We start from the raw sequence: 25,175 nt of genomic DNA, 5'->3' as shown, positions 1-25,175 counted from the left end.
CCTGGTGGCGCAGTGGTTGAGAGTCCGCCTGCCGATGCAGGGGACACGGGTTCATGCCCCGGTCCGGGAAGATCCCACATGCTGCAGAGTGGCTGGGCCTGTGAGCCATGGCCGCTGAGCCTGCGCGTCCGGAGCCTGTGCTCGGCAACGGGAGAGGCCACAACAGTGAGAGGCCCACGTACCACACACACACACACACACACACACACACACACACACACACACAAAGCTTCTGCACAGCCAAGGAAACGGTCAACAAAATGAAAAGGCAGCCTACTCAATGGGAGAAAATATTCACAAATCATATATTGGATAAGGGGTTAATATCCAAAATATGTATAAAGAACTCATACAGTTCTACAGCAGGAAAACCAAATAATCCAATTAAAACATGAGCAGAGAAACTGAATAGACATTTTTCCAAAGAAGACATACAAATGGCCAACAGATACTGAAAAGGTGCTCCCCATCACTAATCATCAGGGGAATGCAAATCAAAACCACAGTGAGATAATCACCTCACATCTGTAAGAATGGCTTTTATCAAAAAGACAAGCACGGGCTTCCCTGGTGGTGCAGTGGTTAAGAATCCGCCTGTCAATGCAGGGGACACGGGTTCGAACCCTGGCCCGGGAAGATCCCACATGCCGCGGAGCAACTAAGCCCATGCGCCATAACTGCCGAGCCTGCACTCTAGAGCCCGCGAGCCACAACTACTGAGCCCACGTGCCATATCTACTGAAGCCTGTGCACCTAGAGCCCCTGCTCCACAACAATAGAAGCCACCACAGTGGGAAGCCCGCGCACTGCAACTAGAGAAGGCACAACTAGAGAAAGCCGCGCGCAGCAACGAAGAACCAAAGCAGCCAAAAATAAATAAATAAAATAAATAAATTTAAAAAAAAAAAAAAAAGACCAGCACAACAGGTGTTAGTGAGGATGTGGAGAAAAGGAAACCCTTGTGCATTGTTGGTGGGACTGTAAATTGTTGCAGCCACTGTGGAAAACAGTATGGAGGTTCTTCAAAAAACTGAAAATAGTACTGCCATATGATCCAGCAATCCCACTTCTAGGTAAAAATCCCAAGGAGATGGAAACAGGATCTTGAAGAGATATTTACATTCCCATGTTCATTGCAGTATTATTCACAGTAGCCAAGATATGGAAGCAACTTAAATGTCTGTCAACAGATGAATGGATAAAGAAGATGAGATGTTTTATATATATATAAATGTATACATACACACATATACATACACACAATGAAATATTATTCAGTCTTGAGAAAGAAGGAAATCCTGCTATTTGTGACAACATGGATGGACCTTGAGGGCATTTTGCTAAGTAAAATAAGTCAGACAAAGAAAGACAAATATTCTGGTATCACATAAGTATGGAATCAAAAAGAAAGCATTGGACTCATAGAAACAGTAGAAGAGAGGAGAGCCTTGTAAAAGGGTATAAACTTTCAGCTATAAGGTGAATAAGGTCTAAGGATTTAATGTAAAGCATGGTGACCGTAGTTGATAACACTATATTGTGTAATTGTAAGAGAATGGAACTTAAATGTTCTCACCAAAAAAAAAAAAAAAAAGATAAATACGTGAGGTGATGGAGGTGTTAATTAGTTAGGTGAGAAGAAACCTTTTACAATGTCTGTGTATCAAATCACCACAATGTATACTTTAGATATCTTACCATTTAGTATGTCAATTATACCTCAATAAGGCTGAAAAAATATCATTTAAGCTATAAGTATATTTCCTCTACTGTGTAGTTCATTGCAGATGATGGCATTTTGTGGATTAAACAACAATGACAAAAAAAAACATGTCAGTACACTAGTCAAAACAGTTAGCTTTTTTTTTTAACATCTTTATTAGAGTATAATTGCTTTACAATGGTGTGTCAGTTTCTGCTTTATAACAAAGTGAAAAACAGCTAGCTTTAAAAGGTGCCGAAAGGAATTCCCTGGAGGTCCAGTGGTTAGGACTCCGTGAGTCCACTGCAGGGGGCATGGGTTCAGTCCCTGGTTGGGGAACTAAGATCCCACGTGCCGTGTGGCACAGCCAAATAAATAAGTAAGTAAGTAAGTAAGTAAGTAAGAAAAGGTCCTGAAATATTGTCGAGTGACTTTTCTTTGACATTATTGATGTAAGGCTGCCATAAAGGTGGGATCAAAACAGTAATAATTAGGGCAGTATCTTGTTAGGTGAGTATTCAAAGGTTTTAGGTATATGATCAGCCCACGTTTCATCAGGAAAGAGGTGGCACATTCATACTGAGAACTTGGACAGGGTGTAGGGGAACTACCTGAGATCTGCATCGCCCTGGGGCTTGTGGCAGCAAAGCTCCTCCCACTTGGGGGCCTGAGGGGTGAGGGGGGAGACAGAGAGCTGTGTGTAGTGGGCCACTGGACAGGACTTGTGACCTGAGAGCCTGCAGGGAGGGAGCTGTTTTCCTCCTTCCTTCTGCTCTCCTGTGGTTGTCCTCCTGTGGACATTGGTCAAACCCAACCAGGAGCCAGAGGGTAAGGGAGCATGTTTTTTGTTTCTTTGTTTGTTTTTATTTTTATGGAAGTATAGTTGATTTACAATGTTGTGTTAGTTTCAGGTATACAGCAAAGGGATTCAGATATATATATATATATTTTTTTTTTCAGATATATATATATATATATTTATTTTCCATTATAGGTTATTACAAGATATTGAATATTGTTCCCTGTGTTATACAGAAAATCCTTGTTGCTTCTCTATCTCATATATAGTTGTATGTGTCTGTTAATCCCATATTCCTCATTCCCCACCCCAATCCTGCCCGTGTTCCCCTTTGGTAACCATAAGTTTCTTTTCTATGTCTGTGAGTCTGTATTATTTTATTTTTCTCTGTCTGATTACTTCACTTAGTATGATACTCTCTAGGTCCATCCATGGTGCATGTATCTTTTCAAATTAGATTTTTCATCTTTTCCAGAAATATGCCCAGGAGTGGGATTGCTGAATCATACGGTAACTCTTTTGAGTTTTTTAAGGAACCTCCATACTGTTTTCCATAGTGGTTGCACCAATTTACATTACCACCAACAGTGCAAGAGGGTTCCCTTTTCTCCACACCCTTTCCAGCATTTATTGTTTGTAGACTTTTTGATGGTGGCCATTCTGACCAGTGTGAGGTGATACCTCATTGTAGTTTGGATTTTCATTTCTCTAACAATTAGAGATGTTGAGCATCTTTTCATGTGCCTGTTAGCCATCTGTCTGTCTTTTTTGGAGAAATGTCTGTTTAAGTCTTCTGCTCATTTTTTGATTGGGTTGTCTGTTTTTTTTTTTTTTTGGATATTGAATTGTATGAGCTGTTTGAATATTTTGGAAATTAACCCCTTGTTGTATCATTTGCACATAGTGTCTCCCATTCTGACAGTTGTGTTTTTGTTTTGTTGATGGTTTCCTTTGCTGTGCAAAAGTTTATGTGTTTGATTAGGTCCCATTTATTTATTTTTTGCTTTTATTTCTTTTGCCTTGGGAGACTCACCTAAGAAAATATTGCTGTGATTTATGTCTGAGAATGTTTTGTCTATGTTCCCTTCTAGGAGTTTTGTGGTGTCATGTCTTATATTTAGGTCCTTAAACCATTTTGAGTTTATTTTTGTATATGGTGTGAAGGAGTGTTCTATTTTCATTGATTTACTTGAGGCTGTCCAGATTTCCCAATATTACTTGCTGAAGACACCGTCTTTTCTCCATTGTATATTCTGGCTTCCTTTGTCGAAGATTAACTGACTGTAAGTTTATGGGTTTATTTCTGGGCTCTCTATTCTGTTTCATTGATCTATACATCTGTTTTTGTGCCAGTACCATGCTGTTTTGGTTACTGTAGCTTTGTAGTATTGTCTGAAGTGTGGGAGGTTATGCCTCCAGCTTTGTTCTTTTTCCTCAGGATTGCTTTGAGGGAGTGTGTTGTCAAGTGGGTCAGCTTCCTGGAGCAAAGAACAGAGAGGAAAAGTGGAGGGGCGAGTGGAATCTTAGATCTTAGGTGACACCTATGACACTTTTTAGGAGTTCCAACACTCTGTTACTTGCCCTCCCCCACCCTAACCCCACCCATAGATACACCACAGCTGAGTGTGTGCATGTGTGTGCGCACGCACACACACACACACACACACACCCTCCGTTAAGTTCCCTCTGGTATCCTGTGATCACTTTTCTCATGAGTGCAGGGGAGCAGTCTTATAATATATGCCATTGGACACACAAGGAAGGGTTTGGAGAGCCCCACAATCCCATCTTTCATTCCTGAAAAATTCAAAGCACATGTGTGTTATTGATGGTAGAATAGAGCATTTTATTATTTTTTTTTAAAAGTCTCTTGTATAGTTGGATACAGACGGAAAAATACAGTGAGACAGAATTTAATACCTTGGTGAACTATATTCAGTTTTGGTTATTATTCTGGTTAAAAACAAACAAAGCAAGCATTGATTTTTAGCCTCTTTGATCCAAATGGTTTTAGTTTCCCACTGTTGGGCATGTTAAAACTTTGAAGACACAGAAGTACGATTCAGTAAACTGCTTCTTTCAGCAACTTCTGTGATGTCCTGGGGCACTGGAAGCCTTCGGTTTCCTTTCAAGGCAGGAGCAGTTAACTCTGAATCACTCACTCTCTGTGCGAAATCAGGACCTTTATATTTGGTACCAGAGGGCAGAGAAGAATTTTTTTTAATGATTTGATATTTTAAAAATATTTGACTTTTCATTTGACTTAAAGAATCCAAGGTTCTAATAACAGAACGGTCAACTTGGCCATTAGAAAGAGGTCTATAGAAAGAGGAATATGCACAAGCCAATTTTAGGCGTTATTTTGTAGAGGGTGGTCCTTGTAGGACGAACTCAAACTGTGTCGCTGGTAAAACTCATTTGCCTCTGTCCTTTTTCTGGACTCTGGATGAAAACCAAGATCTGTGGCACATTCCCTGAATGTTCTTGGCCCCCGAGTTGGAGGCCTCACTGAGGACTCATGGGGAAAACAAAACTCTCTCTTTTCTATTTATGGTTATCAGCCATGTTGTAAAACTTAAATATAATTTGTTTTGCTTTAAGGTCAATGAAAAAAAGTCATCTTGAACTTTGCATTAGTTGTCAGGCACCAGAACAGGGTATGTTTTTGTTTCATGGCTTTTGCCTGTGGGTAAGCTTTGCAGCTCAGGATCGTTCATGTGGTTGTGGACCACTGGGCTTGGGGAGCACCCACTGTGTGAGGCCATGTGTTAACATGTGGCGGCTGAAGCATGAGTGAAGCGGGGCCCTAGTCCTGAGTTAGTTTATATGATTCTTCTCAGGAGGTTGGATGCATGAGCGGATACGTGGCCTGTAGAGAAAGAGCGCCTCCAGGGATGAGGCAAGTATTGTGGACAGTTTCTGGGAGAGGGACTGGCTTTCTGTCTGGAGAGGGCAAAAGCACTGTTGGCTTTGAGCCAGGATTTGGAGGATCCCCCGCGGAACAAGGTCACGCAGTGGTGTATTTGACTTGAGTTCTGACTTCAATTGTAAGCCTCAGTTTTCCTCATCTATAAAATGGTGATGATATCTTTACCACCCATATCACAGTACTTTTATGAGACTAACTTCCAAAATGCACCACAACCAGTGAAATACCCTCAATGCTGTTACTTATTACTATGGTTAATATTGTCAAATGGTGTCTGTTAAATGGTTACATAGCTGTGAGGAGCTGTAGTTTTCCAGGAGTTAGATCTAAAAAAAGAGTTACTGTTACTCATGGTGGTTTATTAGGCTAGCTCCACATAGGAAGGTTTTTATATGTGGAAATGTAGCTGATCTCACAAATGTGGTGGAGAGAGCCATTTACTAAAGTGGAGAGGAATCCCTGAACGGTATCTGAAAGACCGAGTTCCCTTTTTTTTTTAGGGAAGAAATCAGGCATAGGATGGTTCAGTATATTAATGTGTAGGTACCTAAAGTTCTGGGTTTGAGATGGCTATGGAGTGTGGGACTTGAAACTCTGTGATTCTTTAAGGAAAAAAACAAAAACAAAAAAATCAAAACCAAAAAATAACCAATGCTTAAAAAAGGAATTGAACATCTTAAGAGTCTTTCTGAGACTTAACTTAAGAACTTGAGTTGATTTAGGGAAGTAGGAGATGTGGTACATTCCTTCCTGTGTATGTTCATTAAAACATCGTGAATTAAGCTGGAGAAACTGGAGCCTGAAGCATGTTAGTGTTGTATGAGGGGAAGGACATACATGTATGAGATTAGGTTTAAAAAACACGTGCCACACATTCAGCTGGAGATCCTCATTTGAATTCATTCCCCAGATAGGCCCTAGTCAGACGTTTCATTGTCGCCCCTTTTGCTAGAATGACTGAACCACTCTTCTTTAGGATTGATTTTATAAGGAGTTTATGAGCCAATCAAGAAAACTGACCTCATTGTCACATTACTTTTTCCTTTTTTAAAGTAGACTTTATTTTTTTTAACCGTTTTAGATTTACAGGAAGATTGAGAAGATAGTACAGAGTTCTCATTAACCCTCTCACCCTGTTTGCCCTGTTATTGACACCTTACATTCATATGGTACATTGGTTACAATTAATGTACCAGTACATACATTTTTATTAACTAAAGTCCATAGTTTGTTCAGATTTCCTTAGTTTTTGCCTAGGTCAAAAACTGTCCTTTTCACTCATATCTTTACCTCATCACATAGGGCAGTGGTTTCCTGATAATAGTGGCTTTTCAACAATTATTGGTTGAGCGAATAAAGAAAGAAGATGCAGTACCTGCCCTTAAGTTGTTACAATGTACTGGGAAAGGATCAGGCCGCCATGCAAATGACATACACACTAGTGCTTAAGAGTTTAGAAGCAGATGGGCTATATTTGAATGAAGCCTGGAACTGCCACTTACTGACCCTGTAATTGGGTAGGTCACCCAGCCTCTCAAAGCCTGTTTCCTCACCTGTGAAAAGAGGTAATGACAGCTCCTACCTCAGTGGGGTAGGAAAGAAATGAGTGAAGTAAAGAATGCATGCGACAGCATGTGAACAGGGCCTCACACGTGGGAAGCTCTCAGTAAATGTCAGCTTCATTGTTTACCTTGCAGGGTAGAATGTGATAGGTGTGCTGAGAGGTACAAGGTGTAATGGGGAGGCTGAAAAGGGGAGATGCATAAAGTGGGGTGGAGGTTAGGAAAGTTTTCCAAGAGGGGGTAGCCTTTGAGATTGACCTGAAAGAATAAACCAGCTTTCACCAGAGGCCCAGTGACTGGAGGGAGAAAAATGCCAGGTTGAGACAATATAACACACAAAGTTACAGAGGTGGAAGGCGTGAGAGAATGTGTTCTGGAGGAAAGAAAATAATCTACTATAGATGGACTGTAGTCTAATATGGCAAGAGAATACGACAAGGGAGATAAAACTATGGGGTCATAAATGTTTTTGATATAAATTTAAACTTTTAATTCTAAAATTTTTCAAATATAGAAAAAAGTAGAAGGAATATACTACAATGAAAACCCATAGAACCCCTATCTGATTTCAGTAACTATTAGCATTTTTCTTATTTACTTCATCTGTGTAAATTTACATATATTATATATGCATTTTTTATTTATTTTTGCTGTGTTGGATCTTCGTTTCTGTGCGAGGGCTTTCTCCAGTTGTGGCAAGCGGGGGCCACTCTTCATCGTGGTGCCCGGGCCTCCCGCCATCGCCGCCTCTCCTGTTGTGGAGCACAGGCTCCAGACGCACAGGCTCAGCAGTTGTGGCTCACGGGCCCAGCTGCTCCGCGTGCCCCCTGCATTAGCAGGCAGAGCCTCAACCACTGCGCCAACAGGGAAGCCCTACATATATTATATTTTGCTGAGCCATTTCAAAATAAATTTTAGATATCATGGCATTTTACCCCTAAGTACTTTAGCATTCATCTCCAAGAAATAAAGAAGCTGCCTTATGTAAATGCAGTACTATTATGATGGCCAATAAAATTAATTGTAGTCCTCAAATATCATTTATTATCAGTCCATAGTCAAATTTCCCAAAGACTTAGTCCCCTAGGTCTTTAGCATTGAAAAAAAAAATTAAACCAGAATCCAAGCTAAAGACCATGTACTGCATTTTATTTGATTGTCGTGCCTCTTATGTCTCCTCAGATCTAAAATTCCTACTAAGATACTAAGACTCTGAGGCTTTGGAGCACCGAGAAGATTATGGTGCTTTCCCCTCCCCCACCCCATCTACCCTCCATATAATTCAAAATAAAAACAATATTGAATTTCAATAAAAGAAATGTAAGCAAGTCCAAGTAGATTCAGATTTTTTCTCCCATCAAGATGATGACTTTGATGCTATCGAAATCTCAAGTGATCACATTTTTAAATACCTCAGCATATGCTTATTTGCCTTGAATGGTCCAGCTCTAGACTCACAGAACTCAGTAGAGATAAAGTGACTCACTGTTTTCAGTTGAGCTGAATGTCTAGCATGTCTAAACTTCACAGATAGGAAACCACGTCCTTAATAGACACACAGAAGTGATTTTTAGTCCCATCGTACATATAAAGCCTTCCAGACACTAAGTTCCAATCCTTTCGGGTAATTTCACAGTGAGTTTCACAATATTTCTTTAAGGCAAAAAGTCACTTAGGCCTGTGGGTTGGAAAACAGAGGATGCAGAACCTTGTTGGTCCTACTTTAACCAGGAACACTCTGGTTACAAAGTGCCTCTTTTGTTTTTGGCCCTTCCTGAGTCACAGGTACCTATGGCTGGGCAAGAGTCCAGAAGAGCTGTGGGTATGGGAGTGGGCATGAGGTGCCCACCTGCCTGGGCTGCAACTTCTGCAACTCATAGGATAAACCTGGCATCCTTTGGAACAACACAGAAAAGGAGGTATTTGGGGAGTGCTTTCCTGCAAACGCACACCCTCTAATTGCCTTTTCCTGATTATCTTTCCTTGTTACGTTTGGAAGGGAGGCTCCTCTGAGGACCATTTCTTTGCACCTCGCTTGCAGGTGCACGGTGAGTGCTGCTTTAATTTATTGCACTTCGCCTTGTCGGGGAACCCAGCCCACCCCACCTCTGCTGGGAGAAACGCATTTCCACCTCCTTTTCAACTTCATGAGGTTCTGTTGACGCACTTGGAAGAGGTTCATTGTAGCACCTGCTTGTTTTTTTCTTCTGCTTAATTTGGTTTGCCTTTTATTGTCTTCCAACTGAATGGATTCTTTCTCTTTCTTTTAAGGGAAAGGAACCTGAGAAAAGCAATGCTTGTGGTGGTGACTGCTTGCTAAGGGTAATTACTGTTTTATGTTAATGTACATGTTAAAATGAGCAGACAGGGAATTGCTAAATTCACCATCTTGTTATTTCCCAAGTCTGGTCCTCTTAAGTATATTTGTTGCTTAAATAAAGATGTAGCCATGCAAAGTAGAAATGTCCAAATGTACAGTTTTTTATGCATGTGTATATATAGCATTTCAAATTTTTATTTCCATCAGCAAGAGTCATTATAGAATACTTGGAAATTATAGGAAAGTAGAAAGAAGAAACCCAGAGATAACTAGCGTTAACACTCTGAATTTATGTCTGGTCATTTAGTCTACATGTTATTTCTCTTTAAATGGGCACAGTTTCACTATTACAGTCTAGGACTTCTTGCTCCTGGGAAGTGTGGTCCATACATCAGCAGCATCAACGTCTCTTGGGAGCTTGTTAGAAATGCAGAATCTTGGTTAGCCTCTTGTATGCATCCCCCCACGCCCCAGGAAAAGAAATGCAGAATCTTGGGCTCTATCACAGACATACTGAATCGTAATTTGTATTGAATGATACTACGTATCCATTAAAATTTGGAAGCGCTTCTCCAGAACACAGTATATCCAGGACAGCAGGTGAAGTGGGTAGGACCCAAAGGCCAAGACTGTTTTTCTCCATTTTCCCTGTGTCACTCTTTCCTAAAACAATTTCCTCAGTATGTGATAAAGATAAAAATGAGGTCAATTTTCTAACAAGACATAGTAGCCTTGATAAGGAACCCAGCTGTCTCATGCATAAACATTTCATTTAGCAAACATACATTAGGTGCCTGCTGTGTTCCAGGGCACACATGCAGCAGTCACGAAGCCTGCCGTTAAGGCTTGCATGTACTGCAGTAGAAACAGATAGAGGGCAAGGGGAGGGGGTGGGTGGTGCTACAGGGATTGGGCTTGGAAGTCAGAAAGAAAAATGGTTTCTGGGCTGAGTCTTGAAATATAATTCACTGAACATGAGTTATGAGTATTGCTAGGCTCTGGAGAGAGCACAAGGCTGGATAAAATGGATCCCTTCCTTCAAGGAGTCTGTGCTTGATTTAAGGACAGGGGACAGTATTTAAAATGATAAATAAAATCTGAAGCACCTTGGTGTTAGGGTAGAACCAGAAGATCAGGGTCTGAATATCAACTTTACAACTCTGTGACCTCGGACGAGTTATTTCACCTGTCTGGGTATCCATTTCTTCCGTAGATAGAAGCAGAATAACGTAAACTACTTCACAGAATTTCAGTGATCTTTTTTTTTTTTGGCTGCATTGGGTCTTCATTGCTGCGCACGGGCTTTCTCTAGTTGCGGCGAGCAGGGGCTACTCTTCATTGCGGTGCGCGGGCTTCTCATTGTGGTGGCTTCTCTTGTTGTGGAGCATGGCCTCTAGGCGTGCGGGCTTCAGTAGTTGTGGCTTGTGGGCTCGGTAGTTGTGGCTTGCAGGCTCTAGAGCGCAGGCTCAGTAGTTGTGGCGCATGGGCTTAGTTGCTCCGTGGCATGTGGGATCTACTCGGACCAGGGCTCGAACCCGTGTCCCCTGCATTGGCAGGTGGATTCTTAACCACTGTGCCACCAGGGAAGTCCCTCAGTGATTTTTAAATGAGGTAACATAGTAAAGTTCTTGCCTACAGTGAGTACAGAATCAGTACCATGTGGCAAAGATATTTTAAAAGTGTCAAGTGAGTGCCATAGATAGAAGTATTGAGGAGAAACAGAGAAAAGAGAGGCTGTTTCTACCTGGACTGTGAGAGACCTTGTGGCCAATGTGGCCCTGAGGATGTGAATGAGGAAGAGTGGGCCAATGGGAACCAAAGTGAAAGATGAAGCTGCACTTTTGAGACTGGATAGACTGAGAAGAGAGGTAATAGAAACAAGGGATCAAGTTTAGTGGAGGAGAATTCTGTTTCCAACACATTCAGTTTGAGGCAGCTGCTGAAAGCTGCGCTTCTGGGATGTAAGTTTGCCCACATGGAATGTTCATTATTCAGACACATGCCCCTCTGTTCTAGGCTTAGCCAGGGCTGGGCATGAAATGAAGTGCTCAGCTTCCCTGGTCCTGGTGTTTGGTCAGAATACCTCTTGCAGAGGGACTCTTTCTTGCTCACTGGAAAGGTACACATCTATCCAGGGTTTCTCACCAGGTTGGAAAACAATGCACAATTTTTTTAAACCTTGAGACTTACCTCTTCTTCCAAAGAAGAGGTATGGAAGAGAACTGAAATTATCTGTGCCTAATTTTTATCCATTGTTATCCTCTTCCTTGGGTTTCTTTTTCTCTGTAAATCTTCTTCCTCCCAACTAATGACCATTAATTGCTACAGAAGAAAAATGAATTGGAAAAAGTTTTTTGAAAAATGGACTAAATGCTCTAACACCAGTGGTCTCTATTTCTATTTGTGTTGGTTTCAACCGTAGGCTCCTTTATGATCTCTCTTCATACGGAATAGACACAGCCTACAAGTAACCATAGTTACTGGCTTTTAGAGGTTACAACCAGCCTGCCATATAAAATGCTAACATTTTGCCAAATTTGTTTTATCTCTGTCTCTCTCTGTTTCTGTCTCTCTGTCTCTGTATACATATACTTTAAAACATTTTTGCTGAACCGGTTGAGTTAGTTATAGAGGTTATGACCCTTTACCTGAAATATTAATACTTTAATATGTATCTCCCAAACACAAGAATATTCTCCCACATAGTCCATAATACCGATTCAAATTTCCCCAGTTATTCCAGTAATGTCTTTTTATAACCCCTCTCCTCATCCAAGATTCATCAACAGTCATTCACTGCATTTTGTTTCTTTTCCTTTAATCCAGAATAGTCACCCTGTTTTTGTTTATTTTTGTCATTCATGACACTGATATCTTGGAAAATGCCAAGGTAATTGTCTTGCAGAAAGTACCACAAGTACTGGATTTGTTTGATTGTTATGTTATGATGAGATACAGATTAAGCCTTTTGACAAACATACTACATAGTCCCTGTGGAGACATGTGACGTTTGGTTATCCTATAATTGGTTGTGCCAACCATCACTTGGGTGAGGTGGTCTGCCAGAGCTCTCCATTATAAAGATACCTTTTCCCCTCGGTAAGTGATAAGTAATCTGTGGGGTGATATTCTGAGACTGTGTGAGTATCCTATTCCATAGCAACCCTTTCCCTAATGGTTTTAGTGTCCATTAATGATCCTTGACTGAATCAATCATTGCCTTGGTGGTTGCAAAGTGGGATTTTCTATTTCTGCTATTCCTTTGGTGTTTATTAGCTGGCTTTCTTTGTAAAAAAGAGCTTTCCACTATCCCCCTTTCCATGAATATCTGTGGATTTATGGTTCCTTTTTTTAAAATTGTAATTTATCCGTATCATTCTTTTTGTTGTTCAAATTGTACCACATTTAGCCAGTGGGAGCCCCTTCAAGGCAGCTCCTGTGTCCTTCTGTCATGTCTGCATTAATATTTGAGCACTTCTTGCTTTCTGGCATAGTATGATGTTCTAGGCTTATACTGTACTTTCCTTACCCCCAGGCCTGGACCCAACTCTTTCTCCAGTGAGCTATGGTGCTTAGAAAAACAAGATCTGGGTACTCAAACTTTTCTTTAAAAATGCATATAATCCAGAGAAAGTTAAAATTCCTTAATTATTTGTTGAAGCTCCCCCATTCCCCAGCTTCTGCTAAAATATTGCCATGGAGTCATTGGAAGTTTAGAAGTTGGAAGGAAAGGACCAGTGAGAGGAGGAGGCCGTTGAAAGAGAAGGTCATTGGGCTTTGGACCAGAGGTGGTGCAGTGATGCAAAAAGGGGGAGTGAGATAGTGCCAAGACCAATTTAGATTATGTTGGAATTCTGCCCACAGAGTGACTAGAGAGCCTGAGAAAATAATTTCTGCTTATTTTCCAGGTAGACTCTGAAAATTGGTTGCCCTTTTTTATATCCGGTAATGCTAAGAGAGTGTATTCCCCTGAGCTATACATATGCTAATTCTTAGAGCAATTTAAGAAATATAGTTTCCATACTGAGAGTTCCTAAGTGTTCTGTATTTTCAGAGTCAGTGTGAGGTGTGTATAGGTAGATGTATATTTCTGCATGTCTTTTTTAAAAATTAAAATTCATAGTTTTTATTTTGAACACTCCTAATTGAAAATAGTATCTGAATTTATTTGCTGATTATAATATTTGGTTGCAAATTATTAAAGGTGCATATGTGCAGCATTTTAGGCAGCAACTTTTGAGACACAGAAGCCAAGAATTTCAGTTATTTTCCAAAGTAATCAACATACATTTGATAAAATGATAGTCTCTGATCTTGAACTTGAACTGACTGATGTTTCTGGAACTCAGTATCACCTCTGTGATCTCTTCTTGTATATGATAGCGTAATTAAAATATTCATTTGCCTTTTCTATTCTGTGAAACAAAACAGAACAAAACATGAAATCAGTAGCTTTGTTACCATTTGATAGGGAAATTATGAAAATGCTTAAAAATACAAAAGCAAATTTGAAACAGAAGGGTTTTTTGTTTGTTTTCCATTGAAGTCAGCATTTTTGGAAGTAAAAAACAAAACAAAACAGAGACTAGTACATCTATACTTTGTACAGCAGGAATATGTTTTTGTTTCTTTTTTTTGCGGTACGCGGGCCTCTCACTGTTGTGGCCTCTCCCGTTGCGGAGCACAGGCTCCGGACGTGCAGGCTCAGAGGCCATGGCTCACGGGCCCAGCTGCTCTGCGGCATGTGGGATCTTCCCGGACCGGGGCACGAACCCGTGTCCCCTGCATCGGCAGGCGGACTCTCTACCACTGCGCCACCAGGGAAGCCCCCCTCAGTGCATTCTTGAGAGTGGAGAGTGGTACTAAAGCAATTGCTCTACACCAAATGGTTACTGGCTATTTGGCGTGAGTAAGGCTATGCTGAAGATGGAAAGGGGCACATCCTTTAAATGTGCTGCTTGCCAGAATAGGTAAGTGAACTCAGGTTGTGTGGTGGCCAAATTGTTACACATTGGCCCTTGACTTAAGAGTATTGTAGTTTCACCATTTAGTTCTTATGCAATTTCAGTGCATGGGATTAAACTAAGCAGACTGATGACTAATAAGGAGTCACCATTTTTGGCAAATGGATTATTTTCAAAGTCCAGTTTTATTGTTATTGGGAAAATTTTAATACAACTGAGTTCTTTTGGAGGTCGTAAAGATCAATATCTCTTTCTTACTTTCTATCAAAAACTCCCTGACTGGGCCTCCCTGGTGGCGCAGTGGTTGAGAGTCCGCCTGCCGATGCAGGGGATGCGGGTTCGTGCCCCGGTCTGGGAGGATCCCATATGCCGCGGAGCGGCTGGGCCCGTGAGCCATGGCCGCTGGGCCTGCGCGTCCGGAGCCTGTGCTCCGCAGCGGGAGAGGCCACAGCAGTGAGAGGCCCGCGTACCGCAAAAAAAAAAAAAAAAAAAAAAAAACTCCCTGAGTGAGGCACTCATCCCCACAACCGAATCCATTGCTTCTTGTATTTCTTTAATCTTGATCTTGTTTGAAAGGAGCTTTATCCAGAGCACAATTTCTTCATTCATAACTAAATTTCTTTCAGACATTAAGACAGCTAATATGCAATTATATAATTAAAAGTCTTCTTTCATCTGGATTTTACTAAATCCATAACTGTTTTAGCCAGTAAAAGCAAATTATATTTTGACCTCTAAAATGGATTTATATACTTTGAACATCTTTTGGGACTATATTTGCCCTTGAATTATGAGATAGAAAATACTTTCTGTGACTGGATCTGTTAATACCTGTGGAGGAAGCATCTGGTACCCTTGTTCTTGGGCTGGTGTTCATTATACTGGCTGGAGTCACATTCAGAATTAAAGTGGAGATAAAAAGGTTTTTTCCCCACCAAATGCCTTAGTCCTATTTTTACATAGCGTTTAGTTATTTCTAACTGTAAAAGTAGATGTGATTATTGTGGAAAATTTGGGAACCACAGGAAAATGCAAAGAAAATAAAAATTATTCTAATTCTGTTATCTCTAATTAGCAACTATACACAAATGTTGACTTTTTTTCATTCTAGTCTTTTTTTTCTAGGTATAGATACTTTTAAACAAAATTGAGATCATATGAAACAAATCATCTTATAGTCTGCATTCCCAATGAACACTGCTTAAAAACATTTTCTCATTTTATTAAATATCTTACGGATTTTAAAAAACTTTATCCGTTGCTGAATATTTATATTTTAAAATTGCTTAAAATGTTATTACTTTAATGGAAAACTTCTTTGTACATATCTTTATGTATATCTTGGACTTTTTTTTACGGATAACTTTAATCTTTTAAAAATTTATTGGTTTCAAGGAATGACAAATAATTCAGTTTCTCCTCTCTAGCAATTCTGGCTAAGTCCTCTTGTCTGCAAGAATCGTATCTTTATAACACCATCGTGTTGGTCTGTCCGGAATGGTGCAGTAACGCTTCATTTATCTAACAACACCATTACGGAACTTCTCATAAATAAATTTTTCACGTAACTGAAACACCCTTAAAAGTGTTCATACTAGTATGTGAGTGTGATTCTTTCTAAAATTAAATTACATATGTTGCTATCCTCTTTAACATAATTAACATAATTAACATATTTGCAAATCATAATTTAACCCCTCTGGTCTAAATCACAAGTGTCGTGGGACTTCCTTTGGTGGTCCAGTGGTTAAGACTCAGTGCTTTCACTGCATGGGGCTGGGTTCGATCCCTGGTCAGGGAACTAAGATCCCATAAGCCATGTGGTGTGGCCAAAAGAACCCTCAAAAACAAAACAAAACACACCACACACAAGCATCTTTGTAAACACTAGTTATTATACAGTCAGTTCTGCTAAAATGCAATGTATGTGTTTCTAAAAACCACCACGCTATGCAGAATCATGTAGTAAAGCCCCCAGTGCTTAAGGGAAAAGTAGGATCAGGGACATAACACTCAAAAACCTTTATCAGTGAGGCATCCCAGCACTGGAGCCTACCTGGGCTCTTTGGTGGGGCTGATGGTGGACTCTGGGAGGGCTCACGCCAAGGAGTACTTCCCAGAACTTGTGCTGCCAGTGTCCTTGTCCCCACTGTGAGACACAGTCACTGCCTGCCTCTGCAGGAGACCCTCCAACACTAGCAGGTTACCTGCACCACTCATAGAGCCATTTGTGAGGAAAGCCTGTCACATGGCCCTGCCGACCTGGCCACTGCTGACTGAATCACAGGGGACACGGGTTCAAGCCCTGGTCCGGGAAGATCCCACATGCCACAGAGCAACTAAGCCCATGCGCCACAACTACTGAGCCTGTGCTCTAGAGCCCACGAGCCACAACTACTGAGCCCATGTGCTACAACTACTGAAGCCTGCGCACCTAGAACCCGTGCTCTGCAACAAGAGAAGCCACTGCAATGAGAAGCCCGCACACCACAACAAAGAGTAGCCCGCGCTCGCCACAGCTAGAGAAAGCCACGCACAGCAACGAAGACCCAACACAGCCAAAACTAAACTAAAAAAAAAAAAACCAAACCTTTATCAGTGACACATTAAAAAATAGTAAGATGGGAACTGAATAAAAATTGGAGCACAGTTTTACACATATTAGTTGGTCATGAAGTAAACAGATAAAAAGTGCACTAAATATGGCATTTTACCTTGAGAAAGTTGTGACGTTTTCTGTGGACTGAGGCCCTGGAAAGGTTGCAGTTTGTGAGTCACTGTGAAGTGGTGGAAGGAGGGTTACCTGAAATCAGAAGGAAAGTTGGGGCACCCAGCGTGGAGGGCTGTGGCTCGGCACACGTCTGGGGGACTGAGATCGCCAGCAGGTATTTGAGGCGTGGATTTTGTGCCTTTTGTGTATCCTTAGACAGCTGGGTTCCGCCCCGTGCAATCTTCTGCTATTACCTAATGTTTCTTGCAGTGAAATCATACCTAAACAAATGTGAAAATCAAGTTACGCTCAAGTTGCTCCCTACTGTATCAACCTTGGAACAAACACGAGTGTTATAGGAGAACTGAGTGTACTGTGTGGCACCAGGGTGATGTCTAGGGGATATTTCTGCTTGTCTCTATCCTAAATGGAGGTAATGCATGTAAAAACACTTAGAGAAGAATCTGGCTTGAGAGTCCATACTGTGTAAGTGTAACAATAACAGTGTAACAGTAATAGTAACTCTAAACTGTAACAGTAACAATGACAGTAATAATAGGTGATGACATTGATGTCTGTGGGATTCTGACTGCCTACCATGGCAATGCTTCCTGCCTCCTCCTAAAGGACCTATTTCTCAATCTCTTATGGCTTTTAAATGAGTTTATCACGCTTCTTAGAATTACATCTAATGTGTGGCCCAGTGTGGGAGAGGCTGACAGGTGCACAGACTTTAGGTTATGGTTTACCTGTGGCATCTGTTACACCTACTTAAACTCGTTTATCTTATGAATGATTTATTACCTATGTATTCATTCACAGGATTGTTGGGCGAAGTAACTGATGTTTTAAGTGAGATTATCATCATGCAGAATTTTCAGATTTTCTCTTTTATTAGAAAAAAGTTGGGACTTCCCTGTTGGCGCAGTGGTTAAGAATCTGCCTGCCAATGTAGGGAACATGGGTTCAAGCCCTGGTCGGGGAAGATCCCACATGCCTCGGAGCAACTAAGCCCGTGTGCCACAACTACTGAGCCTGTACTCTAGAGCCCTTCGGCCACAACTACTGAGCCTGCGTGCCACAGTTACTGAAGCCTGTGCACCTAGAGCCTGTGCTCCACAACAAGAGAAGCCACCACAGTGAGAAGCCTGCACACCGCAACGAAGAGTAGCCCCCGCTCACTGCAACTCTAGAGAAAGCCCGCGCACAACAGAGACCCAGTGCAGCCAAAATAAATAAATAAATAAATTTATTTTTAAAAAAAGTTAACACGCCTCTCTCTTCTCATTCCCACCTGCAAAAGTGAAGTGTGCTTCAATGGATACATCTGAAGGGCATTTACAAGTTGTTGATGAATTTCTTTGTTATTGTTCACTTCTATTTACAACTGCTTCTGTGTTTGTGAGATGAGCTCATCTTTGGAAGGTAGGACAGGCAAGTGTGATTTCAGAAGACCTTCCCTCCCAAGTCACAGTATAATTAGAAGTCCACATCCTCCCTAAGTTGCTTTTTAGAACTCCCTGAGAAGGACATTTTTATCGTGAATGGTTGCCAACAAGCCTTGCTGATTCCAGCTTTAGTAACTTTAATAAGATGACAGATCAAAACACCATCTAGATTTAGCAAGTCTTGTCAGTATTGTTCTGAAGGAAAAGTAGCTAATATAGCTCATCATTTAGATATTCCAATGAAATCTGTATTTTAATTATGCAGAGACTCTGAATAACAATGGGGTGTTTTGATTTTTAATTTCTAATCTGACTTTGAATGTTAACTTTTTGTCTCTACACAATTTCTAGATATATTCGGGCTGCCTGACCTCATTGAGTGATTGCTATTAATTAACAAGACTTTGTGGGAAAAAGGAAATTGCCTTCTGAGCTTTGTACCAAAGACCTGGGGAAAGTAAGTAATTTTCTAATTTGCTTTTTAAAAATTTTATTATATTTCTCTCAGAAAGTTAACAGTTTGTCTGTGGCTTTTCTACTTCCTTTCTTTCCTGGCTTTGTAAGTTTTATATGTTCTTACAGACTTGAAATATGGAAAGGGACTCAGGAGACCTTTAAAAAAAAAAAACCTTTCAAGAGATTAGGATGACTTTCTGCAATGTGCCATTTCTTTGGAATTTCATAAACTGAGTCCTCAAGGTTGTGATAAAACCTTTTATCAGGTGTTCAGTAGATGAATTAAACTCTAAAGGTAAGACAGTGTAATATGGTGTGACAGAAAAGTGAGTCCAGTTTTTTGCGCTTCAGGAGTTTTAGACTTTTAGATAAGCTCTTTGGTTCTGAATTTTTTAGAATAAGAATGTAATCCATTTGGTTCTTTTCTTGTCTGGAAAGGAAAATAAAATGTGGAATCACTTGTTCTATAAGTCCCTCATGTAGCTTGGTTTTGGAAGAATTGATGCATGTCAGTTTTATTGTTTTATAACTTTTTCGAGAAACTCTAAGATAGTTTAATTGAGAAACCTGTGTGAATGGCTTGACTATCTCGTAGAAAAAATTGTTCGACACCATAAAGTTCAGTTTATTTCCCTGATCTTTTTGAAGAGAAAGGTAAAATGGGCCCTAAAAATAATGCAATCTACTTTTTTGTAGATACTACTTGGAAATGTGAGTGGCCCATACGAATGTAAGCGAAACAACACACATACACCCACACACACACGCACGTACTCATGCACACGCATTCACACACACCTCCTTTCTGGTGTATTCCAGAAGCAATATCATTGACAGTAGGAACTGTTTGCTCATTAAATCACTAGATAGTTTTCTAAACTTTGTATTCTTTGTGTATTGCAGCTTCTCTACATTTCTGACAGTACAAATGAGATAGTTGAAACATTCCTAAAACAAAACAAGACAGAACAGAAACTATACTCTAGAAGTTCCATAGAAGCATTAAACAGTACATCAGATTTTATTGTTATATTGTTTGTAGTGTGAATTTATTTATAACTAAATTGTGTGTTATTTGAAATAATTTTAATAAGGTAAGGGTCTTTAATTATGAAGCTGTTTTGAAGTTAAATAAGATGTACTGAAAAAAATATTACATACACACACGGAGTATACACATACCACGAAAACAGTTTCTGAGAGCCATCAAGTCTCTGCTAAAATATAAATCCAATGAAAGCAAGGACTTGGAAAATTTTCTCCAAAAACATTTTTTTTTGTTACGGTGAAATATTTGCAGTAGTGAAATACTATTGTCAGTGGAATTAAAAAAAAAATGATGGCAATATATTTAGTTGAATTTTTTAGCCTTGTATTCACATATTAACCTTAAAATAAAGGATATTTATTCCATCCTGGAAGGATATTTGAAAGAGGATTATGTTGGAAGTCACCAGTCTGTCCACAGAAGTAGAACGAAAAGAGCAAAAGATTAATTCTCTGGCCATTAGGATCTCAATATTTGCAGTGGTGTTTAGATTGGAAATACAACTTAGCCCCAGAAAGTGAGCACTTAAAGTGCCTTTCAAATAATTTAGCATTTCTTTAAAATTTAATATAGTCCCTGGTGAAATATTTTCCTTCCATTACACCAGAATATTCCCTTTGTGATATTGCTGTAAAAGTTACTTTTCCATTTTGTAGAAGCAAGGCATCAGTAGGACTTTTGATCGCCACAATAAGCTAAAGACAGTCCCTGTGTTACCAAAGGGACTATGGCAGAAGGATCCCTGCTTACTGAAACTGATGTCATAGGTGAAAACTTATATGCACAGAAGGATGTTCACAGTTGACTTTTAAGTTAAAAAGAAGGTGGTTATAATGCATAAGTATGCTCTGTATAAATCTAGTCCTGAAGAACTAGTTATATGGAAGTAAACATTAAGGGAGAGGGCAGGGTGGGGGGAGATGGAGGAAAGTCCCTCCTGAAACTTACAAAAGTCACAGGTGAATGTTTCTGACAGTACTTTGAAAACTGTAAGGGGTACTTAAATGAATTGGTGACTTATTTTGGGGGAGATTAGTGCAATTTTAGGGAAAATTCAGAACCCTAAACAACCATCACACTATCTTTTTTTTTTTTTGCGGTACACGGGCCTCTCACTGCTGTGGCCTCTCCCTTTGTGGAGCACAGGCTCCGGACGCACAGGCTCAGCTGCCACGGCTCACGGGCCCAGCCGCTCCACGGCGTGTGGGATTTTCCTGGACCGGGGCACGAACCCGTGTCCCCTGCATCGGCAGGCGGACTCTCAACCACTGTGCCACCAGGGAAGCCCCCACGCTTCCTTTTAACTCCCATTTGTCCTCTACTTTTATTTTTTTCTTAATCACAAATATGTTTTCAAAGACTTCCTTGTTTCAAGTGTTTTATTTAATTGTTTGAAGTAGGTTTCTGGAAACTTGAGTCTATAATATTGACAAAATGTGGATGCACTTTTGAAAAATTAGCCATGGATTATTTTAAAAGAAGCAGAAAATAGCTTCTATTTTATTATCCTATTATCCTATTTAATACATATATATGTTTATTTTTATGTTAATACTATCAGAGTAGTATATGCTACAAATTATTTGGTATCCTTTCTTTTCCACTTAAATAATGAATTCCCATGCTAATAAATATTTGTCTACAATATTTTTAGTGAAAGAGAAACAGTTGAATCTTAGCTTTTTGTTTAATTTTAGGTGATCCTGGCTTTCAGTTAGATGGGAGTATAAATATGTGAAATATATGGTGTGGGTTTTTCATCTGTGAACAGAGAATAGACTAGGATTCACCTTCTGCAATCTCTACTGTGTTTACTGTAACCAGACATGTTCTGAGCAGGAGGCTTGTGGGACTAAATATGTGTTCAAAATGGTAAATGTCACTGTTTGACGGGTACTGTGTATAAAGCTTGAGTCTTCTTTGGTCCCTTTGTTATATTACAAGAGTGCAGGAGACATCTTTCTCCCGCTTAGCTGTCTTCATCAATATTTCTGTGCCTAAGGAAGGATTCTACCTATGTATTTCTCCCTCCCAAGAAGCTCTTAATATCTCAGATGAGGTGATGGGTAGAGAAGGAATGTTTCATAGACTTTGGAATATAATTTATTGGAGCAAATTGAAATCCAAATTAATTGGAGATGCAAAATGTATTATAGACCTTTTCATGCCTTCTCAATTTTAGGTTCATTTATTAAGCCACCATTTTTTGCACAACTACCATGTGCCAGGCACTGTGTTAGGAGCTCATTATACAAAGATGAATGAGATATGCTCTTGCTTTCAGGGAACTTAATTTGAGTTTCAAATTCAGATTCAAATAACATACATTCAGTGTGTACTATGTGATATTCTGGATATTCTCAAATGAGGTGTTTGACCACTAACATTCAGTTCAGTAATGATATTCATTGACCCATCCCTTCCAAAATAAATCATGAATAGAATTTTCTAATCCTTAAGGGTTTTTTTCCATTTTATTTTCCTGAACTTTTGGTACCTGCTACTACTTGTTAAGTTAAATTAGCAAATAGAAAAAAAAAGTTAATGAATAAAAAGCATTTAATCAATAAACTTAGAACAATGATTTAAAAAACGTGTGTATATATTTATACACACATATGTGTACACACACACACACATAATATTTGGGAAGCAGTATGTATATAATGTAGTTGTAATTTCTCCTAGTAGAATAATTCTTGGTTCATGTGGTACAGTTAAATATACCAAGATTTCTGATATTCTGCCCTTAGACTGGCTCCGCTGTCTGAACAAGTGTGGAAGTCATAGTAGTGAGTCACTAGATTGTCACAGTAATTCTTAGGGTAGGGCTTATTGAAACTAGGGGGAAAGTAACTCGCCAGCATTCACACAGCTAGAAATGGTTTGAGTTAGGATTCTAACTCTGATCCATCTAATTTTAAAGCCCATGAGGTATCCATCTGACTCTGGTGAGCTTGTAGGGAAGATGGATTCACAAATGCTGTGGGCCTGCTGAGGAAGGGTCGGTCATTTCCCGAGGTATCAGGAGTCTGTATGACATTGGGCATGTTCCCCATTTTCTCAAAGTCCATCTCTTCATCTTTAAAGAAGAGTTGGTAGTAGGATCTAGCAGGGCATTGGACCAGAGCAATTAAGGAGCATTGGTAAGAGAAGTAGCTAGGCATGTGAGATGGAGAAATAATAGGTCTGACTGGAAGCCACTGCTAGCAATTAACCTGGGGAGTGTGCTGGGAACTGTATTAAGAGTTTTACATATTTCATCTTATTTAATCCTATATATCAGTTCTGAGAGGTAGGTGTTATTGCCCCATTATAAAGATTTTGAAACTGAGGCTCAGTGAGGTTAAATAACTTGTCTAACGTCACATAGCTAGGGAGTGGAGTGGTCAAGACTTGAACTCAGGTCTGTATGATTCTCATGTTTATGCTTTAACCACTGTGCTATGATCAGAAGTAATCCTTTCTGTGTGTCAAACACCTTAACACCTTACTTCAGTCCCTCTGATAGTATATTCTGATTTTATCTTTTATTGTTTTTAACTTGAATTGGGTTATAGTTATTTACATAATGTTTAATAGACTGTAAGGTCTTGAGGCCTGGGATCTAGTCTCATTCACTTTTTTTTTTGTCTTTCATAACTCTTTGCTCAGTAAAATTTGCATTGATAAGTTGAATAATCTCTAAGATATTTTGTCCCTTGAAATTCAGTGTTTTAAAATTATATATATGAAGCTTCTGTTGAAGTTATATTAAGTGTTACTCAAATTGGGGTAATTGGATTTTAGTTTGATATTTGTTTATTTATTTATCTATTTAGTTGTTTGATATCTAGATTGATCTCTAAAGTTTCAGGAAATTCCTAATTGCCATTTTATCTTGTGACTTGCTGTCCAAAACTGAAGCTGAGACTAAAATGCACTTCTTGTAAGCCCTTTTGGAGGCTGGAAAGCTGTGCTTGCTGCTTCAATGCTATGGCAGGTATAAAACTGTCTTAAATGATACTTTTGAGTCCATAAAAAATACTACACCATCATTCATCCAGGTAGGGACCTCAGTTTGTGAAAATATGTGGAGCCCTTGTGTTGACAGTTACTCCTGTTGGTCCTGGCTGCTTTCAGATTTAGACAACAAACAGAAGTACTTTTCTGGTTCAGGGCATATTATGGGAGACCGTTGGGGTCAGGCTGCCTAGGTTTACACCCTAGTTTCTTGGTTTATGAACTCTGTGACTCATGACAAGAAAGCATCTGTAAAATGAAGATGGATAAGAAAACAGGTTGTTATAATAGGTTCGTGTACTTGGTTCACTGGGAATTTAGGGAGAAAATATCCGTATTCAGATGGGAGCCACTTTTGCTCAGATTCTCTTTAAAGGAGGCCAAAACTGTGAGCTCGTAGGACAGAATTTGACGGTTCAGTATTACAGCCCGTGTTCATCCCTAGCCCTTTGCTGTTTTTAAACCAGAGTTCACGTTCTCTTGTAACTACTGCATTTATTTTCCTGTACTCTAAGGAGGTAGTTTAGGCTTTGCTTCATGTTCTGTATGCTGGAGCAGAGTAGGAAACGACGTCTTTTAAGAAAATAGAAAATGTTACTCAAGATCAACATTGCCTCTGGGCTTTGAGAAACTCTGGGGTTTCTTTCATCTTCCAAGAGAGCTGTGAGGAAGGAAAACAAACCCTGGGGAAGTTTCATAGCTTGTCTCTGCCACTGTTACAGGAAAAGGGGAAAGTAAGGGCCCGTAAATAGCTGTCATGGCCGCAGTTGATGGCAGGTTCAGGTGTGCTAGAAATAAAGCACAGGGAGCTGCTTATTTCCACGGCTGCTGCTCGGCCTGACAGCAGGAGAATGGGTCTCAGAATGTGGCTCTACAGTGGAAACAAAGTGTCCCGTCCATCACAGGCATGCATTTCATAAATTTCAATTTGCACAAAGATTCATGATGTTATTCCCTTTTGAGGTTTAATATCTTAGGTTGCTAACAAGTTGGGTAAAAATACTCTTCAGCCTCAGCCTTATTCTTGTAGTTTTTGATTGCTTAGTTTTGCACTTTGAAGGAAGGGCACACTTGGCCTGTACCTTCTTGATGGTGAAAAGCAGGAGCTATCAATAAATGCTGAATTTAAAAACCATTTCCAGGGTTACCTTCCCCCACTACGTGACCCTTGCAAAAAAGCTTTAGTCTGCTGTAAGCTGGTAATCCCTTAATACATGGATACCCTGGTGGGGAAA

General features: G+C 39.9%; 1 protein-coding gene across 18 annotated transcripts in view; it reads left to right on the top strand.

Moving 5' to 3' along the window:
* APBB2 (amyloid beta precursor protein binding family B member 2) overlaps nucleotides 1-25,175 on the top strand; it is a 389,233-nt gene that overhangs the window by 91,914 nt on the left and 272,144 nt on the right. For 12 of the 18 annotated variants that reach the window (XM_082637315.1, XM_082637312.1, XM_082637316.1 and 9 more), the window contains one exon: nucleotides 18,786-18,891. The gene's annotated coding sequence lies outside the window, so the exon portion shown is untranslated. Of the gene's footprint in view, nucleotides 1-9,263; nucleotides 9,315-18,785; nucleotides 18,892-19,793; nucleotides 19,900-25,175 lie in introns of all 18 variants that reach the window. The other 6 variants (XM_082637301.1, XM_082637314.1, XM_082637311.1 and 3 more) reach the window with 2 other exon arrangements.

This window comes from Mesoplodon mirus (genome assembly GCF_964341445.2).
Source record: "Mesoplodon mirus genome assembly, chromosome: 2".
In the NCBI taxonomy this organism is placed as follows: domain Eukaryota; kingdom Metazoa; phylum Chordata; class Mammalia; order Artiodactyla; family Ziphiidae; genus Mesoplodon; species Mesoplodon mirus.
Note: the sequence above shows the minus strand (reverse complement) of the source record. Positions and strands in the feature narration are given on the sequence as shown.